The 13,367-nt window shown below is 39.5% G+C and overlaps 1 long non-coding RNA gene across 1 annotated transcript in view; it reads right to left on the bottom strand.

Annotated features, from left to right (window-relative positions):
* LOC141553282 (uncharacterized) overlaps positions 1–10,961 on the bottom strand; it is a 36,207-nt gene extending 25,246 nt beyond the window's left edge. The window contains exon 1 of the long non-coding RNA XR_012485370.1: positions 10,856–10,961. This is a non-coding gene — a long non-coding RNA (uncharacterized LOC141553282). The remainder of the gene's footprint in view (positions 1–10,855) is intronic.
* Between the last annotated feature and the right edge of the window lie 2,406 nt (positions 10,962–13,367).

Here is a 13,367-nt window from a genome sequence, read left to right on the forward strand (position 1 = left end):
GTTGTGTTTGAACTTAGGAAGCTGAATCTTCCTGTCTCTAAACCTGGCATGATATCATTGTTCCACCTCAAATTGAGCCTCAGACTCTCCTTAACTATATGATCTTAACAAATGCCTTAACTTCTGATTACCTCAGTTTCTTCAACTGTAAAATGGGGATAATAATAGCAAATTACTTTGTAGGGTTCTTGTGAAGATTTAATGAAATATTTGTCAAAGGCACTTAGCATAGTGCCTGTCATCTAATTGATGTTATAAATGTTTATTTAGCTTTAGACAAATAGCTAACATCATAATCCTGTACTGGTGGAGGGAACTTTCACACAATGAAATTTCAGGTCTTGGCCCAAACAAACACACAACTAACATAATTTTTCCAAAAACACCTAAATTATCTGCTTGCAGGGAATAAGGCCTGTCTGTGCACTCCCTTTATCTGAGGATGGATGTGGATCGTCTGAGACCATCAAGCAAAATAAGGTTTTGAATTCTCCTATATCCGCAGGGAATGAATTTCAGTTTTAAGAAAATTCCATTTGAAGAGAAATTCATGTGGATGTGTGAGAGTAAAGTTCAGAAAGGAGGTGGCTGGAGGACCTCTCCAGGGAAGCTCACATCTCTTGCTTTAAAAGCAAGTATTCTACATTGTTCTTTATACAGTAAAGTTGAAGGACTAGGATTTTCCAACCATTCCCAGCGACTTCCCATTCCCAACCTGTCATATGGCCTCCCCTTTGCCCACATCTCTCTTATCCCCTTTTATCCACATCTCCAAGGAAATTTCCCTTTGTTGAGAAGACAAGCAGAGTGAAACTAGTTCATCAGTACCTTTAATCAGTGTGGGTCTTAAATTCACCTACAAGATGTAACTTGAGGGCATCTTGCCACTGTTTCTTGTCACTAGAAATGAAGCTTTGGTAAAGTCAATAACCCAATGCCGAGCAATCAAGTCCTAGGATAATGGTGTAATCCTGAATTTCCAAGTCAAAGCAGTTTCCTTTATGCCCAATTAAAGTTAACAATAACAATGATAAGAATAACAATTTGTATAGTATTGTCATCTAGATGGCATAGTAGATAGAGTACCAGGCCTGCAGTCAGGAAGATAAGTTTTCCTGAATTCAAATCTGGTCTCAGATATTTAGTAACTATGTGATTTTGTTTGCTTCAGTTTCCTCACCTGTCAAAATGAGCTAGAAAGAAGCAGTTGGCAAACTATACCAGTATCTTTGCCAAGAAAGCCCCAAATGGGGCCATAGAATCGGACTTTATTGAAATAATTGAGCAAAAGTAAAAAAAAAAAAAAAAGTATTACTTAATTTTATTAATTAATTAATATTTATTTACTTAAGGCTTACAAAGAACTTTACAGATGTTATCTCATTTTTATCCTTTTTATGAGATAGATAAGATTAGCATCCCCATTTTGTGGTTGAGGGAATTGAGGCAGGGATAAGTTAACTGACTTTCCTAGGGTCAAACAAGCTAATAACTATAGGAATCTAGATTTGAACTCATATTTTCCTGACTCTTAGTCCAATGCTCTATACAGTCTCCTATCAAATTGTCTCTATGTTCCTAAGTTTTATCTCTTGTCCCTTTCTTTCTCCTTTCTTTCCTTTCCTTTCCTCTCCCTTCCTCATCTCCTTTGCCTCCCCATTCCTTTTCTTCCTTTCCCTTCTCATTGTTTCTACATTTATAACCTTGAATTTAAGTTTTACTATCTTCTCAACATTGTTGGCTATCAAGTCCTATCCATCTTTACAAAATCTCTCAAATCTATCTCTTCCTATCTATTCCCACTGTCACCATCCAGTTTGCCTCCTCATTACTATCTACCTTAAATATTGCAAAAAATTATTAATCTTCCCACTTCTACTGTCTTTCTTCTCCAATTCATTATTCATACTGACTCCAGAATAATTCTTCTTATACAGAAATTTTATTATGTCATTCCTCTGCTAGAAATCTTCCGTAATTCCCCATTACCTTTAGGCTTCCTTTGGCAAAAAAGGAACTACAACCTGGTCCATGCTATCTTTTCAGCCTTAGCTATTCTCCCCCATTCTGAGAAAAGGTCTGTAAGCTTCACCAGAGTGCCAAAGGAGTCCATGACCCAAAAAAGTTAAAGAACCACAGCAAGTTCCCTAAATTCCTAAGTAGATTGACAGCATAATGGCGGTTTTATTGGCCAAGCAACTTTCAAGACCATTTAAATGGTTCTTAACTTGGAGGCCATAGGGGATCTGTGATATTGGTTGGGAAAAACATATTAACTTCATTTCAATTAGTTTCCTTTGCAATTCGGTGTATTTTATGCATTTAAAAACATTATTCTGAGAAGAGCTCTATAGACTTCACCACATTAATAGCCAAAGTGCTTATGACAGAAAAAAAATTAAGAAACCCCACTTTAAAAAATCATGAAAGGGTTGTGAACTATGTAATAGATGGAAGGGGTGCTCACAATGAACAAATTTCTCTATAGTATTAACACATTGCATATTATAATTCTCTATATGTCTTATCTCTCTATCAATCTATAAAGCCTAGAAAGGCAAAGATTTCAGTTATAGTTTTGAATTTATCTTCCTCAATTTAAAATACAGTAGGCACTTAATAAATGATAATGTTTAGGTCTTCTTCTGCTCTGCCTCCAACTACTTTCCATATTGTGCCTTTTCAGAAACTGGAGATGGGTATATTTTGCGAATCCAGGCCAGACACTTAGGGCCTACAGAATACCTGAGAAGAGATTTTCATTGGTTTCCAGCTTGCCAGCAGATCACTTTCATGACAGCAAATCAAGTGAATAAAGATGGGTGCCCTCTCTGCCACTTTTTGGTCTCCCTCCCTCCTTTCTTCTACTGAACCAAAACCCCAAGTGTGCACTTGGTCCAAGTACTCTGAACTCCAAACCAAAAAACTCCACCCCTCTCTCCCTCAATCTTCTCCAGGAAAACTTTTTTCTAGAAGTGTGACAGAGATTTGATCAAAGGAATTCACACTTACTTGTGAAAGAAAATGAACTTGAACCTGAGGTTACAGAGAATTCTTAAATAAGAAAAAAATAAATAACCTTTTTAAAGGAATCTTCTAATTACTTCACTGTCTGCTAGAAATTTTCATCTCTAAATGAGGATGTTAGAAATGCCATGGGCATCTTGTCATGCAGCTGCTGAAAGATTGTTCACCTACATCTGACTTGTTAGAAATAATGTTATATATTTATATAGCACATTAAGTTGTGTTTATTTCATTTTTAAATTTCATATTATTTTCTAAATAATAACCTTCCTCACTTTGATCAACACAACAACCACAATTTCCAGAGGACTCACAATGAGACATGCTACCTATTTTTTGATAAAGAGGTAATAGATTCAGAGTATGGATTGAGACTTTGATTTTGGGAAATTTGAGGGGGTTTTTAGGGGGCAGACATGGCCAATTTAGGAATTTGTTTTGTTTAACTCTACATATTTCAATAGGATTTTTTTGAGAATGAGCTTTTTCAATGAGTAGAAAGGTTAAAAAATAAAAAAATATGGACCTAAAAATTGAATATTAAAAAACTAATATACTCTTCCTTCCACCCCTAAGGAGTCAATCTTATAAAAAAAAGATTATTTTTAACAACTTAGCAAAATCAACATATCTGTCTTGTAGTATATGTAACATTTTTTATTCAGAATTCTTCACCCCTCAAAAAAAAAGGAAGGATTTTATTCTGGAGACCAGCTTTTTTAGTCATTAAATTATATAAGGTTCAGTTTTTATGCTTGAGGTTATTTTTTCTTTCCATTTTCATTGTTGTAGCCATTGTATATATTGTTTCCCTGGGTACTTTACTATGCATTAGTTAAAATGACTTCCCATGTTTCTTCAAATTCCTCTTATTTGTTATTTCTTACAATGGAATAATAATCTATCAAGTACATGGATCACAACTTGTTTAGCCAGTCCCCAGTAGATGAGCATCTACTGTGCTTCGAACTCTTTGCTGCCATTAATATATCTTGAATTGTAGAACTATTCTTTGAGTCCTTTACCTCTTTGAGTCCATCAAAGCATTGTGATCTCAGGGTCAGTGCATATTGACATTTTATTCACTTTTGTGCATGTATGTTATTTCGAATTGCTTTCTAGAGTGATTGAGCCTTCCTAGCCTGACCAGTGGCAAGTCTGTTTTCCTGAAGCTCCTTCAACATTGAAATCTCCATTTTTGGTCTTTTTTGCCAATTTGCTGTGTTTGAAGTGAACTCTTGAAGTTGTTTTGATTTGTCTTCTTTTTATTGTTAGTGATTTGAAGCAATCTTTCATATGATTGTTAATAGGTGACTATTCTCCCTTTTAGAACTGTCTATTCATGTATTTTAATCACTTTGTCAGTTAAGGAATAGCCTTTTAGTTTTACAAATCATATTTCTCACGACAATACTGTGAAAAGGATATCGTTTCTGCCTTATAGCTGAGGAAACGAGCTCAAAAATTTAAGGGACTTACCAGTGGTCACATATAATTCATAAGAACAGAAGTGAACAAAGGTGAATGCTGGACCACACTTGCAAGGCAAGGCAAAAAACATTAAGTCTTTACGACGTGCTAGGCAAGTTTCCTGTATGAGTCAGGGTTACAAATACAAAAGGATTTACAAAGCAAAAAAGACAGACAGGTCCTGCCTTCAAAGAGCTTATGTTCTATTGGGGGAGGACCTCACAGAAGGAAGCCAATAAAGAGAAAGGATGTAGGTACATGGAGGGGTGTTGTAGCAAAGTCTGGAAAGTCAGAAGCATAGCCAAGTGGGAAGAAGGTTGACCAGCCTGAGCCTTTTTCCAAACCGGAGACCTCAAAAATAATTTTCCAGTGGGAAAAGAGAGGCTGGCCCAGCAGATGGATGTTTCAGTTTAAAGAACCCCAAGCGCTAGGGGATGTCTCAGGTTGAGACTGCAGCACAGTCATGATGGCAAAATATTGAAAGTCAGAAGCAGAACCAAAAGAATTACATTGTTGGTAAAATGATGAAAGTTCCCTGTCTGCCTAGGAAAAGCCGGACTGCTCGACTGTGAATCTTTTCATGGGTCATCCATAGAGACAGTGGTCTTGGCCAACTGAGAGCACTTAATCAGCAAAGAAAGGATGACATGAGAGCCATACTCCCAAACGACTTAGCTCAGCACTTAGCCCTTTATTCTAGTGACATTTCCTGGTTGCCATTCACCTAATGGAAGAATAGGAGGCAGGTCTGAAGACCTGGGCCTGAGATCCAGCTGAAAAGAGACTTCTGGGGAAGTCAGAGGATCATCAATACCATGAGCCCCTGATCCTATCTAAAGCCAAATGATAGAAGGGATTCACTCCACCCTCTGTCTCTCCCACTGGAGCCCTGGCACTATCCACACAACAGAAAAATTGAGAAATTATTCTCTGCCACAAGCACTGAGCCCTGAATACATTTACCAGCTAGAATCTACACCTGATACACCAACTGCTGACCGACTAGCAGAGACCAGGAAGGGAAGAGGGGGGAGAGAGAGGGCAGTCCATAATGTGATCTAGATATAAGAAAGTGATGAATGACAGAAGACCTTACAGACCTCCCTTGGCCTGTATGAACACTGGGTTATACCATTCAGCTTATACAATTCCTCTGTGGTTTTTCAGAGATTTGTGAATTCTATATTTCAACACTTGCTAGACTGGGAGGGGAATATAGTTATATTGATGAGATGCTCATCTATTCCCAGGACCCTGTCTAGCACGTGTCAAATTGATCTGGGCTGTTCTCCAGCACCTATGCCAACACTGGCTTTCTGCCAAGCTGGAGAAGTGCCAACTGGAGGAGGAGGAGGTGAAATTTCTAGAGCACATAATAAGCTGATGGGGAGTCCATATGGATCCCATAATGCAGAAGCTGTGTTGCAGCGGGAAACATCAGTGAGAAGCCTTCACTCCAGCCTCAGGATATTGCCTCTGCCTTACCCCCACGTTCCTGCCAAACAGGGCCTCTCACAGTCTTCCTGAAACATCTCAATGGATTCAGCTGGGCACTGAGGGCAAAAGGTACACTCAACAAGCTCAAGCAAAAGTTTATTTCAGCCCCCACAATGGTCGGCCATGACCTCATAAAGTATTCAAAGTAGAAACTTATGAAAAAGTCAGAAAGAACTGCCCAAAGTGGCAAAGTGGTCTCCCATAGGATGTAGCTCCCACACCAGAGCAGGGGAGAAGTCAAGTCAACAAGCATTTATTAAGTGCTTACTATTTGCCAAACACTGGACTAAGTACTGAAAATATAAAGGAAAAGAAAAAAAAAAGTCCCTCCCCTTGAGAAGCTTATATTCTAACAGAGAAGCCACTCATTGTTAAATATATATATATATGTATACATATATATATGTATATATATATATATATATAATAAGGAAGGAGATGACATTTTGAGGCAGTTCAGCAACCTATAATAAAGTACACCACCATTGAAACTTAGATCATTCCATTCTCTTGCACAGCATGATGAATATGGAAATAAGTTTAGAAGAATTGTACATGTTTATTCTATATCAAATTGCTAGCTGTCTTTGGGAAGGGAGAGGAGGAGACAGAGGGAGAAAATTTTGGAATACAAGGTTTTGCAAAGGTGAATGTATTTCAAAAAATAAAATATTAAAGACTAAGAAAGAAAGAAAGAGAGAGGAGGGACAGATGGAAGAAGGGAAGGAAGAAAAGAAGGAAGGAAGAAAAAAGGAAGGAAAGAAGGAAGGAAGGAAGGAAGGAAGGAAGGAAGGAAGGAAGGAAGGAAGGAAGGAAGGAAGGAAGGAAGGAAGGAAGGAAGGAAGGAAGGAAGGAAGGAAGGAAGGAAGGAAGGAAGGAAGGAAGGAAGGAAGGAAGGAGGCAAAGAGGGAGAGAAGAAGGAGGGAAGGAAAGAAAGAAAAAAAAACTTAGACCAACTTAATAGTGACCAATGACAGCCTAGTTCTATAAATTATGTTAGGTCTCACTTCATCATAAGGAGGGTTGCCTAATAGCTAGAGAGCTGAACTAAGTATCAGAAAGATCTGGGTTCAAATTCTGCCTTTGACCAATACTAATTATTTGACCATGGGCAAATCATTTAAACTCTTAGTTCCCCCAGGAAACTCTAAAACTGTAAGTTATAGATAAATTGATTTGAATTAATGGGGAGAGATAAACAGATGAAATTATAAGACAGGTGGGACTAATAAAGAGAAGAAATATTTCTTCAACACCCATGCCCCAAATTATCATAAGGCTCAGGCCAAGAGAATGGTGGAATTATATCACTAAAGTTTCAGCCACTGCAACTAGTTAATCCCCTCCTCCATCCCATTAGGTTGGCAGTCATTTAACCTCTAGCAGGCTTGCCAACTGCAAGTAGGATGCTCATCTCTAAGCTAGCACAAGTCTTGCACTCAAAGGAGCTTCAAGCTCCAAACAGCTCCTGCATTTCTGGAAATTTACTGTCTGCTAGATAGAGACAGCTTCTGCTTCACTCATAATAGCCAAGTGGCAGTATTTATGATCCTATTCAAACCATGATAGAATATTGCCTGAGACTTGGATGATCATATATGCAACATAATGTCTATCAATGTACAACCTGTGAAAATAAGGTCCCCAAACTAAGATCCCACAGACGAGCATCAGGGTTAATAAAAACAGCTAGTTTTACAAAATGATTGGCATGTATTAGCTCATCTATCATGTGAAATCAGAGTAACTATTATCTCCATTTAATAACTGAGGAAAGCAAGATTAAGAAAAGCTCCTTGAATCAGACAAGTGGATATCTGAGGCAGCATGTCCTCCTGATTCCAAATCTGGTACTCTACCTGCCTTCCTAGGCTAGCTCAACTCCTGACAACTCCCCACTATTCCTGAATGATAGCAATATAGTTGATGGTCATTAGCCACCCTGGTTATTTGATGCTACTTGGGAAGTGTTAACACCCTAACCCAGATGATTCATTTCCTTCCCTGCATTGGACCACCCAGTGTAGCACACAGAAGCTGCACACAATTCTCAAGACAAATTTTGGACTACATGGTCTCTCTTCTCATGTCACCTTTCATGTGTCCCCACTGTCCCTCTCATTTACGGACTATACTATTAAGTATCCATAAGGAAAGGATTGCATATCCCCTCCAGTTCAGTGGAAGAAAGAAAGACAAGGAGAACTTTTGACAATATTTCATGTGTTATACACCCCATCCTGAAGATTGCTGAGGGAAGGGGAACCCTATTGTCCTCTAAAGGATTTTGTGGCCATAATAACATAGTATTAGGCCCATAACCTTGTTTTATGCAAGTTGGGCTTTCTGTCCTGCATTCACTAAACTTTCTATTATAAATGACTTGGGGGATGAGGAGAGCTGTCCAGACTAACTTGCTATTGAACCAGTGCATGGCCAAAATGGAATATAAATGGAAAGTCAATAACTACCACAACTCTGTCAAGTCCTAAGGTACTAATAGTCAAGTTTAGATGTTGGTACCGAGATCTGTGCAATAAAAACTGATAGATGGAATAATAAAACTCTTTTTCAACACAAACAGAATAAGTTTCATAACTTGTCATCCAGGTTATTATTTATCCTTCATTCTAGAAGAGGACCATGACATCAGAGAGATAATGTCATAATGTGCAAGTGAAATGGATTTTAAGGGAGGGAGGGCTGTGCAAGGTCACCTGCCTCACTTTCTCCTCCAGAGCCATCTGTGACAAGACACAGATCAAGACAACAAGAGATGACCCTCAGTCAGGATCAGCCCCTTACTAGACATCTATCTAGTTTTCCTCAAATCATTATTGCAGTGGACGTAGCTAATAACAGATTGACAAGAAGAACACAAAATCATGTATCAAGAATTTATGGAGGTGAGGAGACCATCTCTAGTGCCTACTCAAAGTGGTGCTATGGACCTACTAGAGAACACAGAAATTAGCACACAACTTGGGTGTGCAACTCAGAATTGGGAGAGTATTTTTATAGACAATATCACAGCAATTGATCCCCAGGTCATCATAGGGATTGAAATAAACTTTTTTTCTTGAGCTCATGGAATGTAAATTCATAAAGCAATGAAAATGAGTGAACAAATGAATGAGTGAATAAAGTTAATTAGGAAATATGAATGACTGTTTATGTGGCAGCTAGGTGATACAATGGATAGAATGCTTGGAGTTAGAAAGACTCATCTTTGTGAGTTTACATGTAACCTAAGACACTAGCTGTGTGACTCTGGGCAAGTCACTTAACCCTGTTTTCTCATTTGTAAAATGAGTTGGAGAAAGAAATGTCAAACCACTCCAGTATCTTTGCAAAGAAAACATCAAATGAGGTCAAGATGAGTCAGACAAGACTGAAAAACTGAACAACTGAACAAGTCAGCTATGTGCCAGGCATTGTACTAAGCTCTGGGGACACAAAGAGAGGGAAAAAACAATCTCTGCTCTTGTGGAGATCACAATTTAATGGAGAAGACAAAATGTAAGCGGTGATGTATAAATAAGCTAAATACAAGATAAATAAAGAATAAGGCACTGGAATTAAGAGAGATTAAGAAAATCTTACTGTCAATGGTGGAATGTGAAAGAAGCCAGGGGAGTTAAGAGGCAGACATAAGAAGGGAAAACTCTGGGAAACAACCAGAGAAAATGCTCAGAGTTGGGAGATGTAGAGAAATAGCTAGGAGGCCAGTATCACTGGGCTAAAGGGTTATATGATACAAATAGAAAAATAAAACTGATCTTATATTCTAATGGAGGAAAACAACAGATATAGAGAAATAGGGACCATCTGGGGGAGAAATGGTGTTCAAGCAATACACCAATGCAACTGAAACAGGAGAGGATCTGATCTGACCTCCCTGTTGAATTCCTTTATCTTTGAAACTCTGTTCTGATCTCTGTTTCACAACTTTTACTAAGTCCCTTAACTTCTTTTGTTGTTTTCTTACTGAGGCTTACTTAACTCTTTGGTTTCATTTCTGTATGACATTCTTCTTAATTTTTTAGATCACAATATTCTTCTCCCCTCCCTCCACCCTGAGATTCTCTGCTTTAGGACTTGTTTATTATTTATCACCAATAAAACATAGCCCCGTGTTCTTAAGAACCTAGACATTAACATATTCAGTTATTTTAATAAAAAATGATATGCCTTTTAAATAGAGAAAGCATACTCAAGTGTAGCAATGTGTATTTTATTTTCTCTTCTCCATAATCCATATCTACGCAAAGTTTTGTTTGGGCAGTAAGTCTTTACAAATGACTCACTTCCTTTAAGAAACAAGTGGGTCCTTGAACCATATTCTGAGAAGGTTGTGGTCAGTTAATTCTAAATAGTACAGTGACTAGATTGTTAGAGTGGAATCAGGAAGACCTTCAAGATCAACTCTTATCTCAAGTAATTTTTAGGAGGGCTTTCCTGGACAATTTTCTTATAGGCAAGATGGGGATGAATAATAATAAAACTAAGTCACAGGGTTGTTGTATGGATCAAGCAAGATAACATGAAAAGTTCTTTAAAAACCTTAAAGCACTATATTTTTATTTTTATTATTATTATAACTCTTTTCTCATTCTCAGCTATATATACACTTTAGACCAAACCAAGCCATTCAAATAGCAGCAGCACCCTTCCAATGATCCCTACATCCCAAAGAGGGCCCGAAGTACTGACACAGGAGGAAACAAAAATGTTCATCCATAAGGTAATGTTTGGTATTACCAGCAGAAATTTCTCAGCTACTAGGACCTGCAAAAGCCTCCTGCAGGGAGGCTCGGGGCACCACTCTGCCCAGGATCCCCAGAAAACCACTTAGACTCACCGACATCAGGATGCCTTCTGTAGGGGCTGCAGAATAGCCCTCTGACTGCTCCTGGGTTAGGCCAGAGGCTGAGCTGTGGGATGGGCTGCAGCTGTGACATGGAGAAGATTGCTTATAATTGAAGTTACAGCAAGAAAGCCTAAAGGTCCCTCAGCCACAAGGCGGCAGTAAGAAGGAAGCCATGAGAATACTGAGTTCCTGATAAACCTAATTGCTGTGTCTGTGCTCCTATAGCCTAAATAAGGACCCTTGTCCATTTACTGGTAGTCACAGAAATTAAAGGATTTGTGCCCCAAAAATATTCCTGAGTGGTATCCAGAGATTCTGAGTGGCAACCTCATGTGTCTGGATTTAACAGCAAACATCACCTTCGTCAGGTTAAATCAAAGAGTCACACCAGTGATCCCCCTGCCTAACTTCTAAGCCCTCCCCTCTTCCCTCTCTCCCCAAGCCATCCAGCTCAGCCCTCGGATGGGGGCTCAGGCTTTCTTTCACCCTCCTCTTTCAGGCACTGTCATCCAGTAGCTAAGTGAGTCATCTCTGCAAAGGCCTCTCAGCAGCCATACCCCCTCCTTCCCTCACCCATCTCGTTTCCCTTTGACCCCTCCTGCTTCTTCAGCATGTTTATGGGCATAATTACAGTGTGCTATTGATTTTCTGACAGCCTCCTTGATGTAACTATTTTACAGAATCAAGCTAATTTCATACATGGAGGTTTTATGGTCTCTGGCAGGCTCAACTGAAGAAGCAATTGTACCTCCTTACATAGCACTCCCTACCCCCACACCCAGGGACCACTTCCTATTTTGTCCCCAGTCCTGCCTATCCTGGCAGGGTTGGAATCGCAGCATTCCCAGTTAAGGGCATCTCAGTTCAACAAACATGTACTTAGTGTCTACCACATATGCCTAGACAGCTTGATGAACTTGGAGTTAGAAAGAGCTGTATTCAAATTCTGCCTCAAATATTCACTTGACACTTTCTTCTCTCCAGATTTTCATGCAAGTGTAGAAACAAGTGGGATATTAGATAGAATACCGGGCCTAAAGTCAGGCAGCCTCAGTAACATATTAAATGTAGTTCTGAGAGGTCTTTAAAAAAATCACTCTGACTCTGTTTCCTCAATTGTAAAATGGGAGTAATAATAGTACCTCCTTCCCAGGATCGAATGAGAAAATATTTGTAAAAGTACAGTGCCTGGAACATAGTAAGTGATATATATATAAAAGCTTTTTCCCTTTCTTACTTCTGCTCCCTTGACTGTTCCCCTACTTGTCAGACCACTCTTCAATCTCCTTTGTCAAATCTTCTTCCATGTCATTCCCCTTTGGATGTCCCTCAAGAATGGAGAGCGATAGAAGAGAAAGAGAGAGAGAGACAGAGACAGAGAGAGAGAGACAGAGACAGAGAGAGACAGAGACAGAGAGAGAGACAGAGACAGACAGAGAGAGAGAGAGACAGAGAGAGAGACAGAGAGAGAGAGAGAGAGAGACAAAGACAGAGAGACAGAGACAGAGAGAGAGACAGAGACAGAGAGAGAGAGAGAGAGAGAGAGAGAGAGAGAGAGACAGAGAGAGAGAAAGAGAGAGAGAGAGAGAGAGAGAGAGAGAGAGAGAGACAGAGAGAGAGAGACAGAGACAGAGACAGAGACAGTCAGAGAGAGAGAGAGAGAGAGAGAGAGAGAGAGAGAGAGACAGAGAGAGAGAAAGAGAGAGAGAGAGAGAGAGAGACAGAGAGAGAGAGACAGAGACAGAGACAGAGACAGTCAGAGAGAGAGAGAGGGAGGAGAGGGAGAAGGAGAGGGAGAGGGAGAGGGAGAGGGAGAGAAGGAAGGAGGGAGATAGATTTTTGTTGCTGTTCATTCCCCTGTGTCCACTTTTTGTGTCCTCATGGACCATAGCATGTCAAAGCCTGCTATTCTACACTATCTCTATCACTAAGCCTGTCCATTATTTCCATGATATGAGACAAACAGAGACAGTCAGAGACAAAGAGAGACAGACATAGACAGAGAGGCAAAGAAATTCACTGGGTTATCATCCGTTCCTAGGTCTATGATTCCCAGATCTGGTCATAGATCTGGGTAGATTTATGAAACCTACCAACCTTCCCTGGCCCAATGGGGAGAGATGGGAAAATTTCATGCTACTATTGCTAAGAATATCCCTTGTTTCCTTCTTACCTTTTCGGCCTACTTTTTCCTTCCCTTCTTTCTTCCTTCTCCTATTTTCTTTCCTTTCTTCCTTCCTTCAATAAGTCAACAAACCAAGGTAATCTGTTCCACAGAGTCTTCTATCCTGACACACTGGCCTTCATGCTATTTCTCATGCACGGCATTACATCTCCATCACCCTTTTGCAAAGTCTGTTCCCCATTAACTGGCAGCCACTGACTGCTTATGGCCCCTTTTTAGGTACTCTAGTTCCCTTCAAAGTTCATCCCAAAGGCCATTTTCTAATGATTTTTTCCCTGCTCCCTCAAACTCCTAGTGCCTCCCTTCAAAACTATCTTG

This window comes from Sminthopsis crassicaudata, chromosome 2 (genome assembly GCF_048593235.1).
Source record: "Sminthopsis crassicaudata isolate SCR6 chromosome 2, ASM4859323v1, whole genome shotgun sequence".
NCBI lineage: Eukaryota > Metazoa > Chordata > Mammalia > Dasyuromorphia > Dasyuridae > Sminthopsis > Sminthopsis crassicaudata.